The sequence below is a fragment of the Nelumbo lutea genome, chromosome 7 (genome assembly GCF_056320005.1).
Source record: "Nelumbo lutea isolate HS-2025 chromosome 7, American lotus-T2T, whole genome shotgun sequence".
Lineage (NCBI taxonomy): Eukaryota > Viridiplantae > Streptophyta > Magnoliopsida > Proteales > Nelumbonaceae > Nelumbo > Nelumbo lutea.
This window is the reverse complement of record NC_142690.1, coordinates 17,397,732-17,424,576: the sequence shown is the minus strand read 5'-3', so window position 1 is coordinate 17,424,576 and position 26,845 is coordinate 17,397,732. Positions and strand designations below refer to the sequence as shown.

The window sequence follows — 26,845 nt, the reverse complement described above, 5'->3', positions numbered from 1 at the left end:
AGTGTTTGACCTCACCCAACCATTATCCGGTGGCTGCCCTGCAACGTATTGATGCAGCTAGACTAGGAGAAGAGATCACCGAGCCCTGCTTTAGGTATTGGGCCCTAAAACAGGTCCTCATTTGAGTTTCTGCCTCACAGTCGCAACTCGCAAGCCACGAGTGAAACACTGTCCAAAGTCCCTCATTTGAGCCATGCTATAGGTAATGGGCCTTAAAACAGGCCCTCAGTTGAGTTTCATCCCACATTGCTTACTTACAAAGAAATGAGAAGGTTGATTTTACAACAACTCAATAGCATGGTCGTCTCTTCGGAGACATCCGACAAAATTGGAACGATACAGAGAAGATTAGCATGGCCCCTGCGCAAGGATGACACGCACAAATCGAGAAATGGTCCAAATTTTTTTTTTCAATTTCCGCCCTGAATCGAAGTTTCGGAGCTTCACGTTCTGAAAATTTTTCCTTTTTTGCATTTTGTTGTTGTCGTTAATATTATTCAATTCCAGAACTCATGCCTGTAGGGCTGAGAAACAGGGTATTGTTTTGGGTTTTGCTCGAGAAGGAATGTGGTTAAGTTTTTCTTTCTGCTCTCATTGAGAAATGAGTATAGTTCTGGGTTTAGTTTGAAAATGAATTTGGTTATAAGTTTTTCTTTTGGCTTTCTTGTGTCCTTTTTTCTGTATTCGTGAGTAAAAGAAGATTGAAGGCGCTATTTTCTCCTTTTTTTGGCGGAAAAGATAGGTGTTCAAACAAACTGTAATGTAAAACTGGGCATGGATGTTCACTGTTAATGATATCTCTTTATCAACTTTATTTGCATTCTGCTTCTTAAAAATCTTAACTTTATTGGCGTTATGTTATTTTGCTCGTGCATCCTGTTGATCATGATCCCACATAGCCAGGTCCAGCATTCAGTAATGGCTTTATTATATTGATAAGTTACTGGTATAAATTCGTCATCTTGATTATCAGCTGTTTGTTTTAACAACAAAGACAAGATGGTTGAATTGAAAACACGATAAACATTTGACATAAAATAGTTTCAAGGATTTTGAAATCTGTTCTTTTATAGGGTGATAAGAACTCCATTCTTCATCCATTCAACAAGAAAAATTTCCCTTCTTCATTCTTCATGCGCTAATTCACGGGCCAGTTTGGGTTGACTCGTTGATCGTCTAGCCCACCTTACATTGCAAGAAGAGCTTGTCAGTCGTCACACGGATGGCGATAACTGGATCCCGAGCTGAAGTCCTGGTTTGGGCTGTTCATATCTGGCTGTCTAGGTCTGTGATTGTGGGGAGAATCATAGCTTCATCCCACATCGCTTAATTACAAAGAAACGAGAAGGTTGATTTAACAACAACACAATAATATCGGTTTCTCTTCGGAGACGTCTGATAAAATTGGAACGATACAGAGAAGATTAGCATGGCCCCTGCGCAAGGATGACACGCACAAATCGAGAAATGGTCCAAATTTTTTTTCAATTTCCGCCCTGAATCGAAGTTTCGGAGCTCGAGAAACAATTTGGATTAGTGTTTTTTTTTTCGGCTTTCTTATACCCCTTCTCTGAATTCGTGAGTAAACAAACAAGATTGAGCAATTGTTTCCCAGAATCAATGTTCTAGAGCTTGAAACTCTTTAAAATTTTCAATTTCTGTATTTATTTTCTTGTTAAAATTGTTCTCATTCAGAAATCCATGTTTTAGGGCTGTGAAACAGAGTATACTGCTTTTGTTTTAAGACGAACGGGGATAAGTTTTTTTTCTTTTGGATTTTTTCGTACCATTTCAGAATTTGCGAATAAGCAAAACTGAAAGCATTCATTTTATTTGTTTTCCTTTTTTGGCGGAAAAGATAGATAGTGATGTGATGATTCTGTTCGTGATATCTGCTTTTATTTATTTGCCTTACATGCAATTTGCTAAGAATGTAAGATCTATCGGCGTTATGCTATTTTGTATGACAAATTCTTTTCTTTCTGCTTCAGGATACCAAAAAGCTGAGGCATCATGTTCAGAAGGCGCCGTTGTTCTCTGAGGTTAGGTCTGTATCCAGTTCACTGATCCAAATTGCTATTCCTCGTGCATGTTAGTCCTTTTCGGCATTCTCTGAGGTTAGTTCTGTCACTCTTGTTATTGTTACTCTTGTGTTTGCTTTTTAGATGCATTCTAAATTATAAAATCATCAGGGATACTTAATTTCTTAGATTTTTGGAATTTAATATTGTGTACTCTTCAATATATTCTTGACTATTGCTTCTCTGCTTCTCTCTGTAATTCTGTATCTAATTGGTGGTTGGAATATTCTGACTTCAGTTGAAGCTAAAAATGCTTACTATGGATGTTTGTTTTCTGTATATCAATTAAGATACATTGTTAATGCAATATTACTGATTTTGTTTAATTTGTGGCTCTTATACCAAACAAATTTTAATGACAATCCTATGTGGCTTTCACTGCCAAATCATGATTGATAATGAACCTTTGATGTACGCTTCAATGGATTTGCATTCCCTTTAAATTATTTCATTCCAGATGTCTTCCAAATGGTCAAAATCTATTAAGTTGTTCTTAGCAGTTCAACATTACCCTCTCACATCAGAGTAGAGTTGAGAAGAGACCCATTTCAGAATTCTGGTCTAGCTATCCAGGGTCTTAGGAAGAGTGGATTGGATATGCAACTAACCTTTGTTTTTTCCTGGCATAAAGTTGCTGCTCACAGACTCAAACCTATATTCTTACTAGTCTCAGCCTGAGATTTTAACATTGCACCAGCAATTTCGCAGCAAAATAAAATAAAAAGAATCGCACCAAGCAATGACCCATGTTTGTAGAATTGATACCGGATGCAATGATATGAGGTTGAATTTAATTTTGCTGTCTTTTTTCAAATGAGATGACACAATACAAGATATTTTGGATTCCCTGTCTCTATCTAAACTGACTGCTGACATTCTTTAAAGCGTCTCATGTGCAATGCATCAAAGAGAACATGAGATGAGACAATTAATACCCAAACTTCCTGTTTCCCTGTGCTTGAATTGACTGCGATATTTCTCCATTTAATTGTTTTGTGTGCAGAGAGTTTCAGTGCTGGGGTCCCAGCTAACTACCTACAGATTGACTACACACTGAATTAGTATGGTTATTAGAAGACCTTTAATATAATTTGAGGAATTCATGGATGTGGAAAAATCAATATAAAATAGGCTGGCTGAGTAAAACTTCTGTAGATCATGTTTTAGCCATTTGGCTATGTTTATATTGTTAGTCTTCACTAGCAAAATGTGTAGAATTTAGAACAATATAAAATTTGGGAATGATAGGCAACTATAATGAGTGAGGTTATTGCAAATAGAAGCATTGCATGTACCACTTCACTACTAGTCTGGTTATGTAAATTCCATTTTAATATTGGGACAGACTAAAATTTCTTGCAGAGGTACTTGTGGAGCCATTCTGAGTAGCTCATGGCCTATGCCACTACACATTTGTATAAGAATGGTTGGAATTAGGCCTGTAAATGGTATTTGAAAATCCGAATTTGAATCCGACATTTGGTATAATTGAATCGAATTTCGATATATATTGATATGATCCGATGAATATCCGAACCATTATATATATATATATATATATATATATATATATATATATATATATATATATATATATATTATAATATAAAGATTAAAAAAAAGAAGATAAAAAATAGCAAATGACTTAATGAGTTCGAAAATCTCAAAATCAAACTCTTTCATTCGAATGAAGCTCCTTATCAATTACCTCTCAAAACCCTAAAGTAAAACCCTAACCCTCCGACCTCCATCACTCCCTTTGCCATCGCCGGACATCGCCCGAGCAACCACCATTGGTCCGTCACCGATCATCGCCCCTCATCACCATCGTCGCTCATCTCATCTTTCCTCTTACCTCTATCTCTTTTTTCTTGGTCTTAGAGAGACAGCGAATCGTCGCCCAAGCAACCACCATCACCAACAGCAGCGTCAGTGATAGCGGTCGAGCACCGATCACCGGCCATAGCTCAAGCTCAATGCTGTCTCCTTTGCACATTCGCCGCTGTTCAAGCTCAAGCAACCCTCAGGCATCAACTGTCCAGCATCACCTGTCTTGTGCTGCACCTCACGACTGCCGTCGGGAATCCATCGCATTCGCACCGCTGGGAACCCACACCTGCCACCATCCCCTACCACTTTTCTCAAGGTAATTTGATTACAATCTTATAGATTGGTTCCTATTCTAAAATTTTCAGTTTTCAGCTCTTCTTCTAATGAGATAGTGATTTAGATTTTTAAGCTCTTTTCTTATTCTAAAATTTTTTAGATTTTTCAGCTCTTCTTCTAATGAGTTGGTGATTTAGATTTTTTAGCTCTTTTCCTATGCTAAAATTTTCAGATCACAAATTTCTGATAGTGATTTAGATAATGATTTACTGGTTTTTTGGTTTTTGGTTATGATGTAGATTTTTTAGATTAATTCCTTCACATGCTGTATTCTTTCCCCTGTTATTAGGATCTCTAGATAACACGGATCGTGTTACTTCTCAATTTTAATAAAATCTTTCTTGATCATAATTTCTGATAAAAAAAAACATTTTTAAGAGAAAAATCTAGGTGATGTTATCATGCTAAATATCACGACATTCCATGAGATTCCTCTTAAGCTAGAAACTCTATAACAATGAAGATGGAATGTCATGGTGCTTGCTTTAAACCACACTTCAAAATGTATACAGTATCTATTTGATATCTGCTTTGGATTCGAACTCATATTTGAAAAGTCAATCGGTCGAATTCGAATCAAATCGAATCGAATATTCAATTTTGATGCTGCTCAATCCGAGGTGGTGCACGAACCGAGGAGGACAATCAGATAGTCCTTGCTAGCAGGGCGGGGCCAAGCTACAAGGACGAGGCCACACTTCAAGACATGTGATCAAGGGAAAAAAAGTCAGAGGCCCGAGGAGTCATCCTCGGGTAAGAACTCCGACGCTCAAGTCAGTAGGAGGCGATAGGATGGTCGGGCCGAGCTATAAGGATGCCGGTCCGAGCTAAGTAGTGGTGTAGGTCTCAGAAGTCGGATGCCTTACCTCGAGCATGGAGTACCTTTTTATAGCCGAAGATCCGTTTCTTGTTCATATTGGGCTTCCGGGGTTGTCGGGATGAAGTTAGCCGCCGAGGTATCCGGGATAGTCACATTCCCCAGAGGAGTTGTCTTCCTTACTCCTCTTTACCCGTAGTTGTGCTTATCCATATGACATGTAGTTGACGTGGTTGGAAGGATAAGATGGGGTTCCATAGTAATAGCGTAGCTTGGTTGAGCTAGCCCGACGTGGCCAAGCTAGCCCAATGTGGCCGGGCTAGGCTGACGTGGTCGAGCAATGCCGACCCGGCCAAGTTAGGATGATGTGGCAGGGTGATAGTTGGGCGGCCACGTGTCTCGCAGGGCCAGCTCAGCCATGACCTAAACACCACTCCCCTAGTTCTGAAGTCGAGGAATGGTGTTTTCTAGGTTCGTTGCTCGGCTGAGGAACTTTCGAGCATGCGTATCGTCTGTGTTGTGTTGGTCATTGTCGAGGAATCCTCCAATCGTCGGATGTAGAGCTTAAATAAGAACCGAATTTTTAGTTACCGAACCACGCCCCCGGTTGTACTGTCGAGGAGGGGGAATGCTCGGCTAGACTATTGCACGGCCTTGTGGCCTTAAGCCGCTTAGCCCGAGGATTTGAGTGGCCTAGCCGAGGATTTGCATCAAAGGCTGGACCGGTACGACGGGTCTCCGCGTCAAAGGTTGGACCAGTACAGTAGCTGAACTGGTGCAATTAATGGGTGCAACCGCTGCCTGCCGAGAGTGCCACTTCGGTTTTCGAGGCTTCCTCTCGTATGTTATTGGTCACGTCTGTTGGCCTTTCGAGGCGTTGTTAGTGGTGCTTCATCTACACCATTGATCTCTCCTCGGTTTGTGCCCCTGATAGTTATAAAAGGGAAAAGGGGTCTCCCCCTTCCCTATCCTCAGTATCGCTTGCAAGAGTTTGGTCATCCACTACTCGGTAGATTTTTTGGTCACATAGTTTGGTAGACAGCTCAACGAATAGCTCGGTAGAAAGCTCGGTGGGTAGCTCGGCAGATAGCTCGGTAGCTTTTGTTGTTCAGATTCACAAATTGCTCGATATGTCCTCTACATCTCATCGGTCCTCTTCCTCATCTGGGTCCTCCAGTAGTTCTAGTTCTAGCTCTTCTTGTGGCTCGACCTACGAGCCTGAGCTGAGAGACTTCATGGCTGTCGAAATTGAGGATGACGAGGCTAGTACCTCTAGGATGGAGACGGAGCTTCCTCTTTGGGTAGGTCGCCAGTTCGGTACCACGCCCTAAGTGTCGACGCCCGAGGATATGGCTTGGATCCAAGCTACATATGCCATTCCCGTGGAATACCAGATAAGGTGTTCGCTGCCCAGGGAGATGGTCACTGATGCTCAGCCCGGTGAGCTGTGTGTTTATGAACATAGTTTGGAGGCTAGGCTGAGCTTCCCGTTGAGTGAGGGGTTCACCAAGGTGCTAAATTGGTACAGGGTGTTGTCGGTGCTGCTGATGCCGAACTCCTTTAGGTTTTTGCTCGACCTTATGTCCTATTGTACCGTCTGCGATATTGAACTGACCCTGGGGATGGTGAGTTTTATGCTCCAACTCAAACACCACCAGCAAGGGTACTATTACTTCTCCACCCGCAGAACATTCGGTCGTTGGTCGGGGTCCCTTCTTCTATGAAGCACTAGAAGGAGGCGTTCTTCTTTGTGTGAATCCCTAGGGGTCTCCTTTTCCTACTGAGTTGCGGGGGCCGAGGGCGTCTTTGCCACAACCCCAATGGTCGGCGCTTACTTGGGAGGAGAGGTCAGCCCTGAGTATGATCCACGAAATCAACGTTATCGCGTACACATGCTCGGAGATGGTGATGCTTGTCAGGTTGATGGAAAGGGTGGCCGATCTGTTTCCTTTTACTTTTGTTTGCCGAACTAAATTTATCTTGCCTTCCTTGTACTTACCTTGGGCCTCCTATGTTGTAGGTGTGAGTATGGCCAGCGAGGAAGAAATTGTTCATCAGATGAAGGCACTCCGACAAAGGCAAGAACGAGCCAGTGTGCAATCAGAAGCTTGTTTCGAGGCAGAAGAGCGGCCACAATACGAAGATAGGGTGGCTCGTCGGCGAAGAAGAGCTCGACAATGAGAGGTCAAGGAGGACGACGTTGTCATGGTTGACCCCGAAGGGGTCTGTCGTCCTGCGGGTGCGTCAGTAACTGAGGCGGAAAGCAGCTCGGGTCTCCACGTGTCGAGGTGGTCGATTCGCGTAGATGATAATCTGGAGTCGCCCGGGGTTCCCCAGTAGCTACTGCGGAGAATCATGACCATGTCCATAGCTCGGGAGTCGGTTGGGGTTGGTAATGGAGCCTTGGAATGTGCACTGCTTTGGTTTGCTGCCCATGTAAATCATCTTCTTCTTATTCCTTGTGTTTTTGCCCTCTTTTTCGGTGTACTTATCATATTTGTCTACAGAATGCTTACGTGGCGGTCGCGCTGGTTGATCATCTCCGAGATGTTCGATCATCATACGAACAGGAACACTTCGAATATCTATGGCAGAAGGCCTAGTTGGCCGAGCTCCAGGTTGTCGGGGAGCGATCGGCCACACTGGAGAGGGAGGTGGCCGATCTAAAGGTGCAAATGGCTAAGCAGGCTGATCTTGTCTGGGAGTTGAAGCGGGAGATCGCCGAGCTCAAGGCTGAGCAGAACAGGCTGAGGCAGGAGGCCGCTAAGTAAGCCATCAACGAGTACAAGGCATCGGAGGAGATGCAACTGCACATGGATGAGTATGCCAAGGCTTCCTTTGCGACTGGGTTCAACCTTTTTCGACGAAGGATCCTTCGCTATCACCCGGAGTTGGCCGTTGAGTTGCAAGGCTAGGATGCCTTTGACCCCAATTCTCCGCAAGGGTCCATCGAGGGAGTTGAGGATGAGGTCGAAGTTGTTGTTTGGTGCTACTGATTCTATCGCCGAGGACTGATTGACAACCTCCTATGTTCATTATTTCCTGTGTTTGTTTTTTTGTTTTTTTTTTTTTTTTTTTTTTTTTTTTTGTGTTGGCTCGGTATGCCAAACCTTAAACGATGTAATGGACCATCTTAAGTTGAATATAAGTTCTTCTTCATGTGACTATGCCTATTGTTGTTGCTATACTTGTGCATCTGCATTTTCCTTTTTCTAGTCGAAGCATTCCTAGCGGGCTATTACACGTGTTGAGCCGAGGTACGCCTCGACATCTTGTTACTTTTACAATTTTTCTTTCACTGGACAAGGTGTGACCGGTCGGGCTAATGTGTGGGTCAAGTCGGGCTATGTTTTGGGTGTCCTCTTTGTACTTTACGATTCTAGTTTGTTAGTCGGCGTATAGCCGACTGAGGCATGGCGGGCCAGGCTAAGCCTCGGCATCTCCCGTCTTGCGCCGGCCGAGGTGTAGCCGGTCGAGTTATGCCTTGGCGTCCCCAGTCTTGTGTTGGCCAAGGTGTCATTGGACGAGGTGTAGCCAGCTGGGCTATGCCTCGACATCCCCAGTCTTGTGCTGACCGAGGTTACCATTGGCCGAGGTGTAGCCGCTCGGGCTGTGCTTTGGCGTCCCCAGTCTTGTGATGACCGAGGTTACCATTGGCAGAGGTGTATCCGGCTGGGCTATGCCTCGACGTCCCTAGTCTTGTGCTAACCGAGGTTACTGTTGGCCAAGGTGTATCTGGTCAGGCTATGCCTTGGCGTCCCCAATCTTGTGCTGGCCGAGGTGTAGCCGGCCGGGCTATGCCTCAGCGTCCCCAGTCTTGTGCTAACCGAGGTTAAAATTGGCTGAGGTGTAGCCAGCCGGGCTATGCCTCGGCATCCCCAGTCTTCTGCTGACCGAGGTTACCATTGTTTGAGATCTTTTGGTTTCTGAGCTCTCAACCGTGGGACACTCAATTTCTGGTATCGGGAAACTTTGGCGCCCTTCTAGGGCTAGCCGTTTCCTAGCTAGCTTAGCCGTTAAGTTGGTGGCAGTGCGGAATTCCTTGACCGCCCTAAGGCCTTAGTGGGCGGAGGTGTTCTTCCTCCACGTTTAGGCTCAGTCGTTGGCAGATGAGTCGGGTAGCTTGCTTGGCAATGTGTTGTCGAGGTGGGCGCAATGGGCTCAGCCATTTGGGGATCGGCGGAGTTAGCTCAGTTGGCAGTGCGACTTAGCATGTGCGTGTGTAGTGTGTGCGGTTGTTGTGGGCGTGCCTCTGGGTCGATGAAGTATTTTAAAAGGAGACTTTTATTGCTTATGGGTCTACTGGTAGTACATCCTGTGGTTTCCCGAGTTCCAACTCCTCGGTATTGGTCGACTCTCAAGGCCTTCAAGTCTATAAGTACCTGGCCCAAGGACTCTGGTGACCCCATACGACCCTTCCTAGTTTGGTCCGAGCTTCCCTTCTCTTGGTGTGGGGACTGACTTTGCGTAGAATGAAATTGCCTGTCTTGAATTCACATCTCCTTACCTTAGAATCGTAATGCCGTGCCATTTTTTGCTGTTGTGCAACCATCTTCACATGTGCTCGGTCCCGAGCTTCTTCTACTAAGTCTAACTCCGTGCGTAGATCTTCGTCATTCTGTCCCTCGTCAAAGAGCTCGGTCCGAAGGGTTAGAGAACCTATCTTGACGGGAATCATGGCCTCGGCCCCATAGGTTATACTAATGGGGTCTCTCCGGTGGCAGTTCATGAGGTCGTCCTGTAAGCCCAGAGAATGCTCGACAACTCCTCAACCCACCTTCCCTTGGACTGATCCAGGTGTTTTTTCAGGCCATGTAGTAGGATATGATTGGTTACCTCGGTCTGCCCGTTACTCTGAGGTCAGTGTACTGCGGTAATCCAGTGATCGATCCCTAGGCCGGCACAGAGGGCCTTGAACTTCTTGTCGGTGAATTGTGTTCCGTTGTCTGTGATGAGCACACGCGGGATACCGAAGCGGTAGATGATTCCCTGCCAAAGGAAGTTCCGGGCATTGTGGGCGGTGATGCGTGCCAGGGCTTCGGCTTCTACCCACTTCGTGAAGTAGTTTACTGCTATGAGAAGGAACTTCTTCTGTGCAACTATGGTGGGGAAGGGGCCGAGGATGTCCATCCCCCATTGGGCGAACGACCATGGGTTGGTGGTCGGTCTTAAAGGAGTTGCAGGCTGGTGATGTAGATTAGAGTGTCATTGGTAACTATCGCACTTTCGGACTAACTAGGCGGCATCCTACTTCATCGTCGGCCAGAAATACCCCTGTCGGAGCGCCTTATGGGCTAGTGTGTGCGTGCCAAGGTGATCTCCGCAAATGCCCTCATGTATTTCCCTAAGGACATAGTCTGCCTCGGATGGGGGGAGGCACCTCAAGTAGGGAAGTGTGTGGGAACGACGGTAGAGTTGACCCTGTATCAGGCAATACCTAACTGCTCTGTGTTGGAGTATTCTTGCTTTTGCCCTATCCTCTAGGGAGGTGCCCTGTCGAAGATGCTCGATTATGGGGTCCATCCAAGATGAGCCATGTTGCACTAGAAGGATGAGGACGGTTGATGGTGCAATGCTTGACTGGGCTAGCCAGTCTAGCTGGATAGTTGAGTCAAGGTCGGTCTGTGGCGAGCTGGCGAGCTTTGAAAGGGCATCAGCTCGAGTATTCTTGGCTTGAGGGATCTATGGCGAGCTGGCGAGCTTTGAAAGTGCTTGAGCTGCTGAATGAGCTCCTACACCTTTTGTAGGTACCTCACCATTGAGGGAGTCTGAGCCTCAAACTGGTCGTGGATTTGGTTGACCACGAGCTGAGAGTTGCTGAAGGCTTTGATCCGTCATGCCTCGTGGCCTAAAGCAAGGCATAGCCCAACACTCAGGGCATTATACTCAGCCTCATTGTCAGATGCTTTGAACTTGAACATGAGGGCGTGTTCCAACACTACGTCGTTCGGGCCGAGGAGGATAAGGCTAGCGCCGCTGCCCTGCTGATTCGATGAGCCACCGACATGGAGGGTCCATGCCGGGGGCAATGGGGCTGATTCCTCTACGATAAATGTACATTCAGCGATGAAGTTTGCCAAGGCTTGGGCTTTGATCGCTGGTCAGGGAGCGTACCTGATGTCAAATTCACCTAGCTCTACACTCCACTTAACTTGGCGGCCCGACACTTTTGGTCTTTGTAGCACCTGCTAGAGGGGCTGGCTAGTGAGTACTCGCACGCTGTGGGCCTGAAAGTAGGGTCTGAGTTTTCGGGCTGCGGTGACGAGGGCCAGAGCCAACTTTTCGAGATTGGAGTACTGGGTCTCTGCGCCATTGAGGACCTTGCTGGTGTAGTAGATCGACCTCTATACTCGGTCCTCTTCTTTGACCAATACTGAGCTGACAACCTCATCCCCGGCCGAGAGGTAGAGCAATAGCTCATCCCCTAGGCTCGGCTTAGTTAGGAGGGGTGGCGGGCTCAGGTATTACTTTAGCTCCTAGAGAGATTGCTCACTCTTTTCTGTCCCATGGAAGTCCTTTGGCCATTTGAGAGCTTTGAAAAAGGGGAAGCACTGGTCCGCAGACTTAGACATAAACCTGCCAAGGGCAGCTATTCTCCCGGTGAGCCGTTGCACTTCTTTGTGGGACCGGGGGGATGGCATGTCAAGAGCAGCTTTTATCTTTTCCGGATTTGCTTCGATTCCTCTCTATGTTACCCATAAACCCCAGAAACTTGTTGGAGCCAACCCCGAAGGCGCACTTGGTCGGGTTTAACTTCATCTTGTACTTTCTAAGTGTGTCGAAGACTTCACGGAGGTCGGCTAGGTGGTGTTCGGCCTTTTTTCTATTCACGAGCATATCGTTGACATACGCGTCCACATTCCTACGAAGTTGCTCTTTGAATACCTCGTTCACCAGCCGCTGATAGGTAGCACCGACGTTTTTGAGGCCAAAGGGCATTACCTTATAACAGTGCAGGTCGTAGTCAGTGATAAATTTCGTTCGCTCTTGGTCGTCCGGGTCCATCCGGATCTAGTTGTCACCTGAGAAGGCGTCCATGAAGCTTAGGTGCTCATGTCCTGCTGTTGTGTCGACGAGCTGGTCGATCTGAGGAAGGGGAAATCTATCTTTGGGATAGGCCTTATTTAGGTTGGTGAAGTCGATGTAGATCATCCACTTTCTGTTGGCCTTCTTCACCATTACTACATTGGCCATCCAATCGGGGTATTTGACTTCCCTAATGAAGCCGGCATTGAGCAACTTTTGTACTTCCTCACCGATCACTTGCCACCGCTCTGAGGCGAAGTTTCTCTTCTTTTGCTTCATAGGTCGGTAACTAGGGTTGACGTTCAGCCGATGTATGATAACTTCGGGATCGATTCTAGGCATGTCCTTTGCCGACCAAGCAAACATGTCTGCATTATTCCTTAGTAGTCAAGCAAGTTTCTCTCGGAGGTGGTCGCCTAGCAGGGAGCCAATTTGGACTGTCTTTTCGGGGTCTTCCTCAAATAAGGGGACCTGGACGAGGTCTTCCACAGGTCGGCCGCGCTACGCCTTCACTTTGTCACGCAGGTCATATGCTTCCGCCATCAATGTCTTGGTTACTGGACGTAGTCCTCGGTAGGATAACTGATAGCAATGTTGCATCATTTTCTAGTCCCCACGCACCACCCCTATGCCATACTTGGTTAATTTCATGGCGATGTGGTATGTTGAGACTACGGCTTACAGGGCTTTGAGGGTCGGCCTGCCGAGGATCATGTTGTAAGAGGAGGGGCAGCGCACCACGTTGTAAGAGAAGGCGAGGTGGTTAATTTCAAGACCTGTGATGAAGGAAATAGAAGTCAGAGGCTCGATGAGTTATCCCCGGGTAAGAACTCCAACGCTCAAGTCAATAGGAGGTGATAGGATGGTCGGGCCGAGCTATAAGGATGCCAGTCCGAGCTAAGTAGCGGTGCAGGTCTCAGAAGTTGGATGCCTTACCTCGAGCATGGAGTACCTTTTTATAGTCGAAGATCTGTGTCCTGATCGGATTGGGCTTTCGGGGTTGTCGGGATGAAATTAGCCGCCGAGGTACTCGGGATAGAGTCTCATTCCTCAGTGGAGTCGTCTTCCTCACTCCTCTTTACCCGTAGTTGTGCTCATCCATATGATATGTAGTTGACGTGGCTGGAAGGATAAGATGGGGTTCCACAGTAATAGCGTAGTTTGGTCGAGCTAACCCGACGTGGCCGGGCTAAGCCGACCCGACCGAGTTAAGATGACATGGCAGGGCAATAGTTGGGCAGCCACGTGTCTCGCAAGACTAGCTCAACCATGACCCGAACATATTTAATAATCGAAATCAAATTTGAATTGATATATTTGATATCCGTCGAAGATCAAGTTAAATTCGGATATTGATATTTATAATTGGCTTCTAATTCGAATCAGGCTTGATTCGATTTGAATTTGATCTGTTTACAGGCCTAATTGGCACTACTCTTCTCTTCTCTTTCAAGACACCAAGAACCTGACTAAAGTGCTAGTATCCTGCTTGTAAACCTCATCAATATAAGTGATTTTTCTTTCCTTTTATTTTTTTAAAAGTATATATGTATGAATCAAAAAGGCGGAACACCCACCCAGAGATTAAAAGTTTACAACATTAGCCCCTAAGACTGAAATGAAAAGCCCCTGAACTCCTTTATCATATAAACCAATGAATTGCCATGGTTGCAATATTAAAAGACTGAAATAAAAAAACCCCTGAACTCCTTTCTCATGCAGGTACATTTGATTAAAGTTATCTCTGCTCTGCTCTGCTGATCACTGATTCCAGTTGTCTATCTATTGAACTTAGCTGCCTTGCAAGAAGGAAGAATACTTTTTTCAATTTGGAGCATCCATCAGATATTTCTATAAAATGAAAAAAAAAGACCCGTACAGACTTAATGGTCCAAAGTATTTATTGGATTGGATTGGACCTAGTTTATACATAATGGATTTATATTAAATTGGGTTAGATGGAATTAATATCGGATCCATTGATACAAGATAAAAATACAGGTGTAATGGAACAGGTTTGAATTGGGACATTGAATTGTACCAGTTCAAAATGGTCCAAAATATTCATTGGATCGGATTGGGCCTGGTTCATTGGTAAGGGATTTATACTAGACCGGATTGGACCAAATCCAGTGCAGTTGAGACCCCTACAAGCAAGAATCTCACATATTCCATGCGACGTCCATTTCAACCTAGTACCACGGCACGACTTGATTCCACTGAAGTAATTATCCATCTTGGGAACTTCTTATGAACCGCCATGTCCCATGTAGCTTGCAGGTAAGATAAGGTAAAACAAAAAGCCTCTGCTGGGAAGGTATCTTTCAGATCAGATGGAATTCAAATATTATGCTTTTGTTTTGTGCCGGATCAATTTGTACCAAGAAACAAATCCCTTACCAACTACCAAACGAGAGTGTAGTCAAACCAGAATTATCATCGATCATAACGTCCCTTGACCCAAATAAGAAACTACAGCTAGCTACAGGTACAACCGTACAACAAAGAGGCTTAATATTAGGGCTGCGTTTGGTTGCATTTATAAAAACAAACCTGAATGGGTATTAATTGGGAAATATATGCTAGCGAGAAATAGAATGATAGCAAACAACTAATTATTGTAAATCCTTTAAAATGGGGCCTCTTACTCACGGCACGGAATTTTGATCCAAGAAGTCTGCCTTGTTTTTCGGACATCACAAATTTTCCACCGTTGTTGACGTAATTAATTAAATTGCAGGGTGTTAATGATCTCACCCGACCCATAAGAAATGAACATCTGTGCAATTCCACTTTGGCCTCCATCGTTCCACGAGTGACCAATATTCTCTCTCTCTCCAAATGGCCCAATCTTAATCAGTTTCTTCTCGTCTTCTTCTAAACCATTGTGGAGTTTGGACAACAAATCCAAATATTAATCAAGTTAGAAAACAATCGTCTATGCTGAAAAGAATCGAATCAAGCATGTAATCTGAACGGATGATCAACTAAAACAATGAATTAAAACACATACGCACAAATAGTATGTTATCGACTGTGGAGAGAGAAGCCATTCTGACGCTAAAGTATGCAACAGGAATAACCAAAATTGTCCAATCGCCCATGATAGGTGACAAAAAAAAAAAAAAGGGCCGGCAGACGCAACAACATTCAGTTTAAGGACCCAGATCCCAAATCCTCCATTTCGTGAGATAATTTGAAACATATACAGAAGAAAATTTCTTTATAAAGAAAATTTCCTAATAAAGTAAATTTTCGTTTGATTTTGTTAATTTTTAATTTCTATCTTAACTATGATATATCTAAAATTCAAGTAATTAATATAAAGAAAATTTCCTTATATGCAATGCATGTGTTTAATTACTAGTGTAGATAAAAAGTGGGGGAGAGGATAAATAGGAGATAGAGATAATTTATGCGATAGGAGTTAGAAACAATTTAAGAGATAGCAGGGAATAGTGATGGAAGTAGTTCAAGAGAAACTTTAGGAGATGAGATTATTTAGGGGGATGTTTGGAATCATGGCCATTTTTCAAAAAACGGTGCCACGTCAGTTCCAAATGCCTATGTATCTAATTGTTTGGTTCTGCCAATTATTAAAAAATCGGGCATGCATCGAAAATCGAGACCCCACCAATGCATGAAACACCAAATTTGGCATTTCATGCATCGGTGAACCGTTTCCCCCAATGGTTGACTGATGTGTATCCTATGTGGTGCTTATCAGTCAATATATACATGAAAACGGTGATGAAAATCACCTTACCAAACAACATAATATTGCTCATTGCCTACATGGCACAAGCATTTTTTTTTTGTGAAAAACGGGTCTAGGAAGCATGGGCGTTTTTTTTTTGAAAATCGGTCTCAAAAGGTGTCTATGCTTCCAAACACCATCTAGGTTATTAGGAACCCATGTGGGAGAGAAAGAGATATTTTAGGTATTATTTTATGGAGGAGAGTATCTCATTGGTTATTTAAAAATGACATAGAATTAAAAAATAAAAATTGAAAAAAGGGAGAAAATTCTTTGACTTGATATACACATATCGGATGGAAGGTAAGATCAAGGATTATAATAGGGGATTGATATAAAAAAAAAACCGAACTTGGCTGGAATGGGTTAACCCTGTTCATTGCTTTGCATGTACAATGACATGGATTAAAAAAAGAAAAGCAAAAAAAAAAAAAAAAAAAGAGAGAGAGAAATTGGGATGGGGCAACTCTAGATGGCACCTATGACCAACCATGGACCTTACTAGCAAACTAGATGGCACCTTCAAGGGTTAGGTTATATTATTTATTTATTTTTCAAACTACTAAATTTATTCCTAGGAAAGGGGCGACCACCTTAGATTTTATTAACCATAATAGGGGAGGAAAATAGATACAAAAAAGGACATAACCTGCGTTGTCCTAAGACCTAACAAAGTAGCACACAAACTCACCCCTCTCAACCCAAACCAAAACAAGACTCAAAGATACAAAAATCATTACATAAGGATAAGACCAACAAAGCATTAACCTATTCATAAATTAGGGATTCTCAAATAATCCTTTCTCAAAAGGAGCTGGAATAGCCTTGTAAAGAGTAAGGACCAGGGCGGGTGGGGTTTCTATGATGCGACTGACAGGATCACAATTTTTCTAATGAAACTAGAATGGAGATTTTTAACAGGAAAAGAAAGCTTATGGGCACCACTCATTACCCTCAAGTACTTGGACTCAACTTCGTCTTTTTGGAGTACTGTTTGTAAAAAAGTATCAAACTCCTATACTTGGAAATGCATGGTGGACATGAAAAATGTATTATTAAAGGAGGGATAGAAATTCTCATATGAAGTGACCTGGAAACTAATATTTACGAGGATCCTTGGCTTCCTCTCCACATACCAAAGCCAAATTCATGCATGACTAGCACTAAGCTTGCTCATATAATCGATGCTTGAATGGGCACGATGGGACAAGGAATTCACAATGAAACTGTTCATCAAATACCCAAAATTGAAATTCCCTCGTCTTTCTCATGCTGTATGTCACCGGTGGAATGTGACGATGTTGATGGTTTGTCATTTATGATGACAAGCTCTGTATTTTCTTGTAAGAATGAAAGACAAAATTTATTAACACCTCAAAAGATGAAATGTTATTAATAATTTGGTGAATTAATTGTATTGTATTTGTAGAGAAGCTTCGTGGGTTCATTGGCTTAATTTCTAGCTAGGCGTGGGCGTGTGCGTGCTCCTCTTCGGCTTCTTTTCTTACGCCAAAAAAAAAAACTTCATAAAAAATATTCAGATTACAAAAAAACAGTATTATTTTGGATATATTTATACTGTATATATTTGTATTTGTATTCCTTCCCAGATGAGTCTTAAAGAATTCAAGACTAAAATGTGATTCAGGCAGCAAGAGGAAGGGGCCATATCAGGTAAGCAGTTCTCCGTGGTGGTCATAACATCTTCATCAAACGTTCAAGGTCCGTTGTCAGCAATTGTATTCCTCTCCACTCCAGAGGGAAATTTAATCAAGAAGGCATGCATGCATTTGGGTTTATGTGCCAAGCGGCTTCTAGGCCTTCTCGTAAGCCCAGAAGGTTGATCTCTTTATCAGTCAAAATCTTGACCACTAAGGATCTGTTCCATTCTTGGGAAGAAGAAACACAAATTCTGTGCGTGAGACCTCTATGGATGCTTCTGATGATGAATCCATGACTAATGGGAAGGAAGGGGGTGTCGATTGAAAGGGGAGGGGGGAGGAAAAACTCACCCAGACGGCGAGAGGGAGAGAAAACACTCAGACCTTATAGACCTGATTATTGTTTAAATTAACAAATATAGTTTTTAGTATAATTGAGTCCATCAGACCTTATAGACCTGATTATTAACCGGGATGATTTTGAGTCTATTATTTTCTCCCAATTGATAATCGGTTCAGAACTAATTTTAGACCCAATCCATTAACAGACCTAATTTTTATCTTTTTCTTTGAAATTGGAAGCAACTCCAATATTTATGTTGCGATCTCTGATGCAACACGGATAATCAAACTAAATCTTTGCATTATAGGTAATTTTCAAATTATTAAAATCTATTTTAATTTATTGGAATCATGGTTTAAAGTATCAATACACCCAAATGTATCAGCAAGGGTGTATTGATACTTTTTTTGCCACACATTTTTTTAGTTGTTTTTCAAATTTCATTTTTATATTTGTTTATGTATTATTTAATCAATAAAAAAGTAGGATTCCTGAAAACAACTATAAACTGATGTATTGGATACCCAAATTATATGATATGATATGAATGATATAAGGTGGGCGAATTTTGTCGATACTTTGAACATTATTGATTGGAGTTAATATATTCAAGTCCTTTTTTTTTTAATTTAAGGTTTAAAGTATATTTCATTCATTCAAGAAATTGATACAAGTATAAAAAATTGCCAACAAACCTGACCAAAACCCAGATACAAATTTTCAAGTATAACAAAATATATAAATGAATGAAGGAAAATATAATAAACTTTTGCAATCCAATTCAAACCATAATGACTCTAACATTCCTACCCAGGAAGATAGGTGCACTCAAATACACATGGATTAAAGAAAGTATATATAGATATTCTAAACTTTGGGATGTCCATCCGTCTAATGCTTATAAAATTAAAAAAAAAAAAAGGAAAAAAATAATTTTGATCCTTGCCTGTGCTCTATTCTATTGGTTCGGATTATGGTCTGTCTGAGTTCATGCCTACATTTGCTCAGCATCATGGTCAAGGCAGCCTGGGCGAGCTTAGAACCAAGATAACGATATTGAACCCAGTTGAGATAGTTAATAGTGTCCCACATTCAGTCAACCAATTCATTCCTCCGTCAAATTGTTTGATCCAGTTCAAGCCAATTTCCAGGCCAAATTTTGGCCCATAATCCTCCGTCAAATTCTTTCTCTATTCCTCGGACCAATCTAGCTTGACTCGTTGATGGTCTAATTTCCCCCAACCCTTTTGAGTAAACAATGAAAATTTGTAACGAGATCTCGTCATGCACAATGGATACAAGGAAATTGGATATCAAACGGAGCTCTAGTTTGGGTTCCTGGCGTTTTAGCCAAGCCAATGCTTAGAACATCCTGATTGTAAATAAATCATCTCTAACTCCTAAAACCAACTCATACATGGCTCCCCTGCACATCAAGTCATCACCAAGCTGAAGTCTTGCAAATTCGCTCTCAAAAGCTGGAACAAAAATCAATTTGGACAGATACAAAGACATATACAGTAAATTGCTGATCAAATCTCAACACTGCAAATGAGAGCTTTAAATGATGATGAGCAAAGTGAGCTCCAGTCACTCACCAATCAATACAATTATTGGTGGAGAGTCAAGTCAAGGGAACTGTGGCTCAAAGAAGGTGATAGAAATATAAAATTTTTTCACCACATAGCAAATTTTAAATACTTCAACAACAACATTGATTGGCTAAAATGTCGTGATGACTCTTGGACCTCAAGCCGTACATCCCTCGTACAATTATTTAAGCAAGCTCTTTTGGAGGTGGGAGGTCAACAAGAAGATTTTGATCCAAGTTTTCTAGATAATCCCAGGACCAAGACTCTCCGCTAATTCCTTCTTTTGAAGAGCTGACCAAGGTGGTCAAACAATTCAACTCTCATAAAGCTCCTGGCCCAATGGTTTTACCCCCTTCTTTTTTCAACATTTCTGGGACATGATTGGCTAAGACATCTTCTCCATAGTACTGAAATTCTTTAATACAGAATTGTTACTGAATGGGTTGGTAAAGGAAGATGAAGCTCCAAACAAGAGGTAAACGATATACTGTTCTCAAATTAGACATGTCCAAGGCATTTGATAGAATGAATTGGTCTTTTTTATATCATGTGTTAAAAAGATGAACTTTCCAGACAAATGGTATTAACATGTTGTACCAGTGCATGCCCACTGCATCATTCTCCGTCAAAATAGTTGGTGAGTCTCGTGAACACTTCTCTCTGAAGGGAAGGGTAAGACAAGGCGATCTCATCTTTCCCTACCTATTCATTATAGGCATGGAGGTTCTCGCCCAACTTCTAAACAAAGCTGCATCATTGGGTCAACTTGAAGGGTGCAAATTAGTCAGAATGGTCCACCTATCACTCATCTCTTTTTTGTTGATGACTGCATCATTTTCTACAAAGCTGAAGTTGAGAAAGTAAAATCCCTTGTCAGCTCATTAAATTCCTTTGAATCTATGTCAAGACAAAAAATAAGAAGAATTTTCTCTCATATCCTGCATGTATCCAACTCTCTGATTGACACTAAATTCTTTGGCACACAAGTTGATGTAAATACCCACTACCACTCCTCACACAAAGGGATCATTGAGAGGATCTCTACAAGACAAAATCTTAGAGTTCAAAACTTTTATCAAAAGTAGGAAGAATTACCTTAGTCAAATCCGTACTACAATTCATCCTAGTCTACTCCATGACTACATCAATTCTTCCTCAAACAACGTGCTCCAAGCTAGACAAAATGACTAGATCATTTTGGTGGGGTGATATTCAAATAAAACCTCTCAACATACACTCTTGGAGTAAAATTTGTCAACCAAAGAAGCAAGGAGGTTTGGGATTTAGATTATACAGTGCCATGAACAAAGCCATGTTTGAAAAACAAATTTGGAGACTACTAGCAAACAATCTGATATCTGGAGTAAGCAAATCAAAGTTAAATATTTTTCCCATACATCACTATTTGCCGCTAAAAAAGGTCATAATAGCTCCCACTGTAGCAGTAAGCTCACCAATTGGTAAAACAGCTGCAACCTAATCTCCTGTGGTCAGTTAAAAATAGTGGCTCCATCATAACAGCTATGGATCCTTGGATACCCACTCTGTCAGGGAGCGTGCCACATCTGAAAGAATCAACAGCATCTCTAATACAAGAAGCATGATGGTTTCGGAATTGTTAAACCAATACCGATGGAATCTACCAAAATTACATTAGCTTTTTCATGAGTCCACTATCAGCCACATCCTATGCATTACTCCTGAGCCTAGCCAACCCACTGATCTTCTTATTTGGAAGTGCAATACTACAGGTATTTACTCTATTAAATCAGCCTATCATCACTTTGCATCATTGGGGAGCTTCAACTCCTTTCTTTAAAGTACCCTACCGACTCCAAATATTCCTTTGGAAATTTGTGTGGGATGGACTTCTTACCAAAAACAAATGTGTTACTTGGTTAAATGAATCAGAGAAGCTTTGCATTTTCTGTAAGCTCCATGAAGAAACGATACATCACTCTTCTTCCAATGTTCATCTGTTCGAGCAATTTGGTATGATGCTCAAATTGGATTAAATCCATCATCCATTCATAGTCGGTCCATTCATTCCATCATAGTTGACTGGTATCACAACCTAAATACACACCATGGTAAACAAAAGGCTTTGGTAAGCTTAAGTTATTTTAGCATCATCAGTTATCACATTTGGAAAGTTCGAAAAAAAAGTTTATTTGAGAATGCGACACCAGATCCAAAACAACTGGTTTAGACAACCTTACAATCCTCTTTGGAAGTGATCTCACCTCGACCTCAAGCTGAGCTGCACTCACACTATCCTCCCCAAAACAACATGTCTACACTTTTCATTGATGGTTCTTTTGGTCCAGTTTCTGGTAATGCAGGACGAGGGTTCATCATCCAACATTCTAGAAAGCAGATCACCATTGCAGAAGGCACACTTTGTTGGGCAATCAACAGCTATGATGCGGAAGTTCAAACCCTTCTAGGAGGGTTGAAGGTAGCACTAACAAATAATATCACTCACCTTTTGGTATATTTAGACAATGAAGCATTTGTAAATTTTGCAAAAGATGACTGACCATCTCAATGGATAGAACAGTTACATAGAGATCATCTTAAAAGACTAATTTCTTCTTTTGGATCTGTATATTTTGTGCATATTTACAAACAATATAACCAAATGGCCCACCTTTTTGCTTATGTTTCATGTAAGGGCCAACTAAAGTTGCACTATAACTCTTTACTATCCAATCATGTATCTTTCTCAATTTGAATGAAATGCTTTTTGCCAAAAAAAAAAAAAAGTTGCCTGGGTTTGTAGTTAGGGAGAATGACTGTTTAACCCAAGGTCAGAATTTGTAGGCTCGAAGTTTAATAGAAATAGGTACCATATCGGAATTGATGGCAATTGACCGAGTATTGGTGCATAGAATGTGGGTTATTGCCATTTTGAATATTTATAGCTTTGCAAAGGATATAAAAAATCTGCATTAGATCTGTCAGTACTTTTCCGTTTTAATTATTTACATGTAGAAGCGTAGCCGCATCCCACATTGTTTAGTTTCAAAGAAGTGGTAGGGTTAATTTAGCAACGACTTCACAATGTGGTCGTCTTTTCGAAGACATCCGATAAAATTGGAACGATACAGAGAAGATTAGCATGGCCCCTGCGCAAGGATGACACGCACAAATCGAGAAATGGTCCAAATTTTTTTTCCAATTTCCCCCTGAATCGATGTTCTGGAACTTTTGACATTTTTCCTTTTCCTGCATTTCTGCTCGTGGTAGATATTGTTCTCGTCCAAAAATCTATGCCTTCAGGGCTTGAAACCACTGACCACAAATCTGAATTTGTGAGTAACAAGATTGACAGCGTTCTATGCTTTCTCGTCCAAAAATCTATGCTTTTAGGGCTTGAAACAACAGACTACTGACCTTCTGGGTTTTGTTTGAAAACGATTTTGGGTAAGTTTTTCTTTTTGGCTTTCTTGTACCTCTTTCAGAATTTGTGAGTAACAAGATTGAAAGCGTTCTTTTTTCTGCAATTTTTTCCTAAAGTCAAAGTTGTGTGGAACTTGAAATTCTTTGAATTTTTCCTGTTCTGCGTTTCTGTTTTGACACTAATATTGTTCTCGTCCAGAAATCCATGCTTTTCCCTTTTCTGGTGGAAAAGATAAATAATGTTCAAAAAATATGAAATGTATTAATTTACATTGATGTTCTCCGTTCTTGGTATCTGTTTATTTACTTTATTTGCCTTCTGCTAAGAATATAAGATCTATTGGCGTTATGCTGTTCTGCTTGACAAGTTCTCCCAGCTCTAGAATACCAAAAACTGAGAAATCATGTTGGCAAGGGGCTCCTCTTAATGCAATAGTAAAATTTTGGGCTGGCAAGCGTGACAATAGTAAAAGCTATATTAGCTTTTGCTGACTTTGTTTAATTTGTGGCATACTAAACAAGTTTCTAGTCATAATCCTTTGTGGCTTTTCTTTCTCTTAGACAATTAAGTAATGAAACATATTAGGGACTTGAGCATTGAAAGTTCTCTTATGATTTTCACTGCCAAAAGCTCGACTGGTAATGGGCCTTTAATGTAGGCATCACTGGCATTGAATTCTCTTTCAGCTTTTATGCTTATCTCGTATGATCTTTTAAGTCCTGTCTGTCTAACCAAGTTTATTTGTGATGACTTGGTCTCTGACCAGCACAATATCATTTCAGCAGTAAGACCTTGATTATATATAAAGGTTCAAAACCTTATATTCTGATATTCAACATCATCATCTTTCTATGTCTATTTACTATCTATTTGTTGTATGTGGAAAAAGGTCTGTGCCCAGTAGGGAAGCCCACTGGATTATCCCATGTATGTTTGCCATGTGAAGAAAATATTTGGTCAATCCATTTAGTCCAGAAGTTGTGGGACTATCCAGATTAATTAGTTATGTGTTCACGTAAGTTCCAATATGCTCCGCAACTTGTCTAGGAGTCCTACTGAAGTCTTTATTTTTAATTTAAAAATTCACATAAGTGAAGCATTTACCTTGACATATGGCATGTTTTCTTTTGGTTTGGAACTTGTTTCATGAACAATGGTTGAGAGAGGGGAACCCAGGTGATGGGAGTGTTCCTTTTGAGCCTCAGAGAAAAGTTCCCTCATGGAAGATTCCTGGTAATTTAGGAATCTTACTCAACTATCAGACACATAGACCCAAGTCCTGATTTAACCACTTTACATAATTTGTTACAGAAGCAACTATGGGCTTATTGCCTGGAGAACCATGGCTATTTTTGGGAAAGTTCAGAAAATAACTGCCCTTCTGTCACTACTCTTACTTGTCAGTTGCAATTTCTTTTTTGCCTTGGGAATTTAGCTGATTGGTCTGGCTATGTGAGATTTGTATGAGGTTTCTTAATGATCATCTTTGGAAATTTCACTATCATTCAACAAAAGAGCAGTAGGGGGGAGAAAAAAGAATTACAAAGGTTGAACTTCTTGAGACAGAACTTTCCTTGGAGAAGTGTAATGTAGAATGGTGAATCTATGAGAGAAAAGGAAGGATCCAAAGATATTTCTCATTCTTTTTGATAGTTAAATCGGTTGAGCATAGTCATTTATTATTTATTCTCTTGCTTTTCCTTTGTATTGTTTCCATGCGTTCATCTTCCTTTGTTTTACCTGTTTCTTTCATTTGGAAGAGGATGCCAGCAGGGGTGGGGGTTAGGAATCTCTTAGGTGGACTTGCACTCTTGGGCAGCTAGCTATGTTAAGTTATAAAAATGAGTTTTACTAGATGTAATCATGTAAGTATGAATAGAGTTTTTGTGGTACATTTTCCACCTGCATTTTCAAGCCATGTGAGATTATTTCATTTTCGTTTTTTGTAACAACACAATTTCATCATCTAAAATAAATTCATTTATGGTTATTAAGAAAAATGGAAGTGTATCCGTTTCTTGAAGTCCTGAAATGAACTCATTTCTTTGAAACAGGAAGCAACTCCATCTTTAATGAAGTTGTACTCTCTAATGCAATGGAAAATCAGCATTGTTCTGAAGTTTTATGTGATAGGCGAATACCACTTATATAAAATGAAAATTCTGTAAAATAATTGTAAAGCCAACCATGTTGTATCGAGTAGAGCGTTGGGCTGTCAAAAAAAACCGTCTAAGAATGTGTGGCAGATTTGAGTATGCAGATGGATAAATGGAAAAACTAGAAGGAATAGGATTAGAAGTGCAGTCATTCGAAGGAACCTAGGAGTATCTTCAATAGGTGATAAGATGAGAGAAAGCAGACCGAGATGGTTTGGTCATGTGCATAGAAGACCATCAACTGCACTTGTAAGAAGTGATTTGCTGCTGGTTGAAGGGGCTAGAAGGGCTAGGGTTAGACCAAAAAGGAAATGGGTGCAAATAGAAAGAAATGATTTAAGCACGAATAATTTAACAAGAGATGTGGCATTAAATGGAACAGAATGGTGAATCAGGATTCATGTAGCTGACCCCATATAGTTGGGATAAGGCTTGGATGATGATGATGATAATGATGATGATAATGATGGCTCTGGCCTTCTGAGTAGTTTCCAAATCATGGTTTTTAAAACCGAATCGGTCAGGGGTCCAGTTACTGGTTTAAACGGTCCGACCATTTGACCCGAATGGTTGGCCAGTTCTGACAAAAAAATAAAACAATTGAAAATTTTGAAAAATGGTCAAAACCGTTTGAACGCTTAATCGGCCGGTTCGGCGGTTTGCTGACCAAAATCAACGGTTTTGGAGAAAACCTGAACCAATTAGGTGACTGGTTCCCGGTTTTTCCGGTCCAACCGTCTGGTAGGTAATTGAAAATTTGCCGAAGTCTATTGATTGTATAGTGTCTAATGCTATTCACAGATGCCAAATTCTATTGATTGTATTGTGAGGAGACCCATTTTTTGAGAATTTGAAATGTTTGAATCTGATTTTGTGAAATAGATAAGGGTCGTTCCTCATTGTTGATTTGGCTATCGAGAGTCTTGGTAAGGGTGGATTAGGCCATTTTTTCACACTTGTCAACCTGAGATTTTACCATTGCACCACGCAAGGGCCCCAATTTTGCAGAACTGGTACTCAATGCAATGAAGTGAGATTGAATCTGATATTGCTCTTTTGATTTTTAATCAAATGAGATGAGACATTACAAGATACTTCGGATTCCCTGTGCCTAAACTGACTACTGAATGCTGATATCCTTCAATGCATCTGATATGAGATAGCATATATGAGAATATACCGGAACCTCCTGTTTTTCTGTGATTGAAATACTTTTCCACTACTTGTGTGTGTAGAAAGTCAATGCTGGGGTACCATGGACTAGCCACCTAAATATTGTCTACAAGGAGAACTAGCATGATAAAATGACCTTTAATCTAATTTAAGGTATTCATGGATCTACTGTTTTTGCAAACAGAAGGAAACCACATTCCGCTTTATCTTTCAATGCTCCTTTGCAAGAGCAATATGGTGTAAGGCACTGTTTTCAAAACCAGACCGGATGAGATGGTCGGACCGGAAAAACCAGGAATCGGTCACTTGACCGGTTCCGTTTTCCTTCAAAGCCACTTTTTTCTCCCAAAACTATTGATTTTGGTCAATAAACTGCTGAACCGGCTGGTTAACCATTCGAATAGTTTTAACCGTTTTTCAATTTTTTAATTTTTTGTCAGAACGGACCGACTGTTTGGGCAAACAGTCAGACCATTCAAATCGGTAACCAGACCCCTGACCGGTTCGTTTTTAAAAACCATGGTGTGAGGCACAGATTGGAATCAATCCGTCTCAGCTGGCACCATGTAATTCTTCCTGCATGGCTGTCATCGGTACGGTCAAGCTTTGACAAGGCTCAAGCTCAATTCTGCCTCAGCAAGTTCAACATATCTGATTCTAAACACAGTCC

General features: G+C 41.5%; 2 long non-coding RNA genes and 3 other non-coding genes across 5 annotated transcripts; all 5 read left to right on the top strand.

Annotated features, from left to right (window-relative positions):
• The first annotated feature begins 303 nt into the window (after positions 1–303).
• On the top strand, positions 304–406 carry LOC148845395 (U6 spliceosomal RNA). The gene has a single exon (XR_016102720.1). It is a non-coding gene; the product is annotated as a U6 spliceosomal RNA (small nuclear RNA).
• A 971-nt stretch (positions 407–1,377) lies between these two features.
• Positions 1,378–1,482, top strand: LOC148845394 (U6 spliceosomal RNA). The gene has a single exon (XR_016102731.1). It is a non-coding gene; the product is annotated as a U6 spliceosomal RNA (small nuclear RNA).
• LOC148845393 (uncharacterized) lies at positions 1,386–14,054 on the top strand. The gene is made up of 4 exons (XR_016101892.1): positions 1,386–1,578; positions 1,992–2,117; positions 3,963–4,227; positions 13,813–14,054. It is a non-coding gene; the product is annotated as an uncharacterized LOC148845393 (long non-coding RNA).
• Positions 14,055–22,381: 8,327 nt separating this feature from the next.
• LOC148845391 (uncharacterized) lies at positions 22,382–24,846 on the top strand. Its single transcript, XR_016101916.1, has 2 exons — positions 22,382–24,079; positions 24,158–24,846. It is a non-coding gene; the product is annotated as an uncharacterized LOC148845391 (long non-coding RNA).
• On the top strand, positions 22,515–22,617 carry LOC148845392 (U6 spliceosomal RNA). Its single transcript, XR_016102710.1, has one exon. It is a non-coding gene; the product is annotated as a U6 spliceosomal RNA (small nuclear RNA).
• Positions 24,847–26,845: the final 1,999 nt, after the last annotated feature.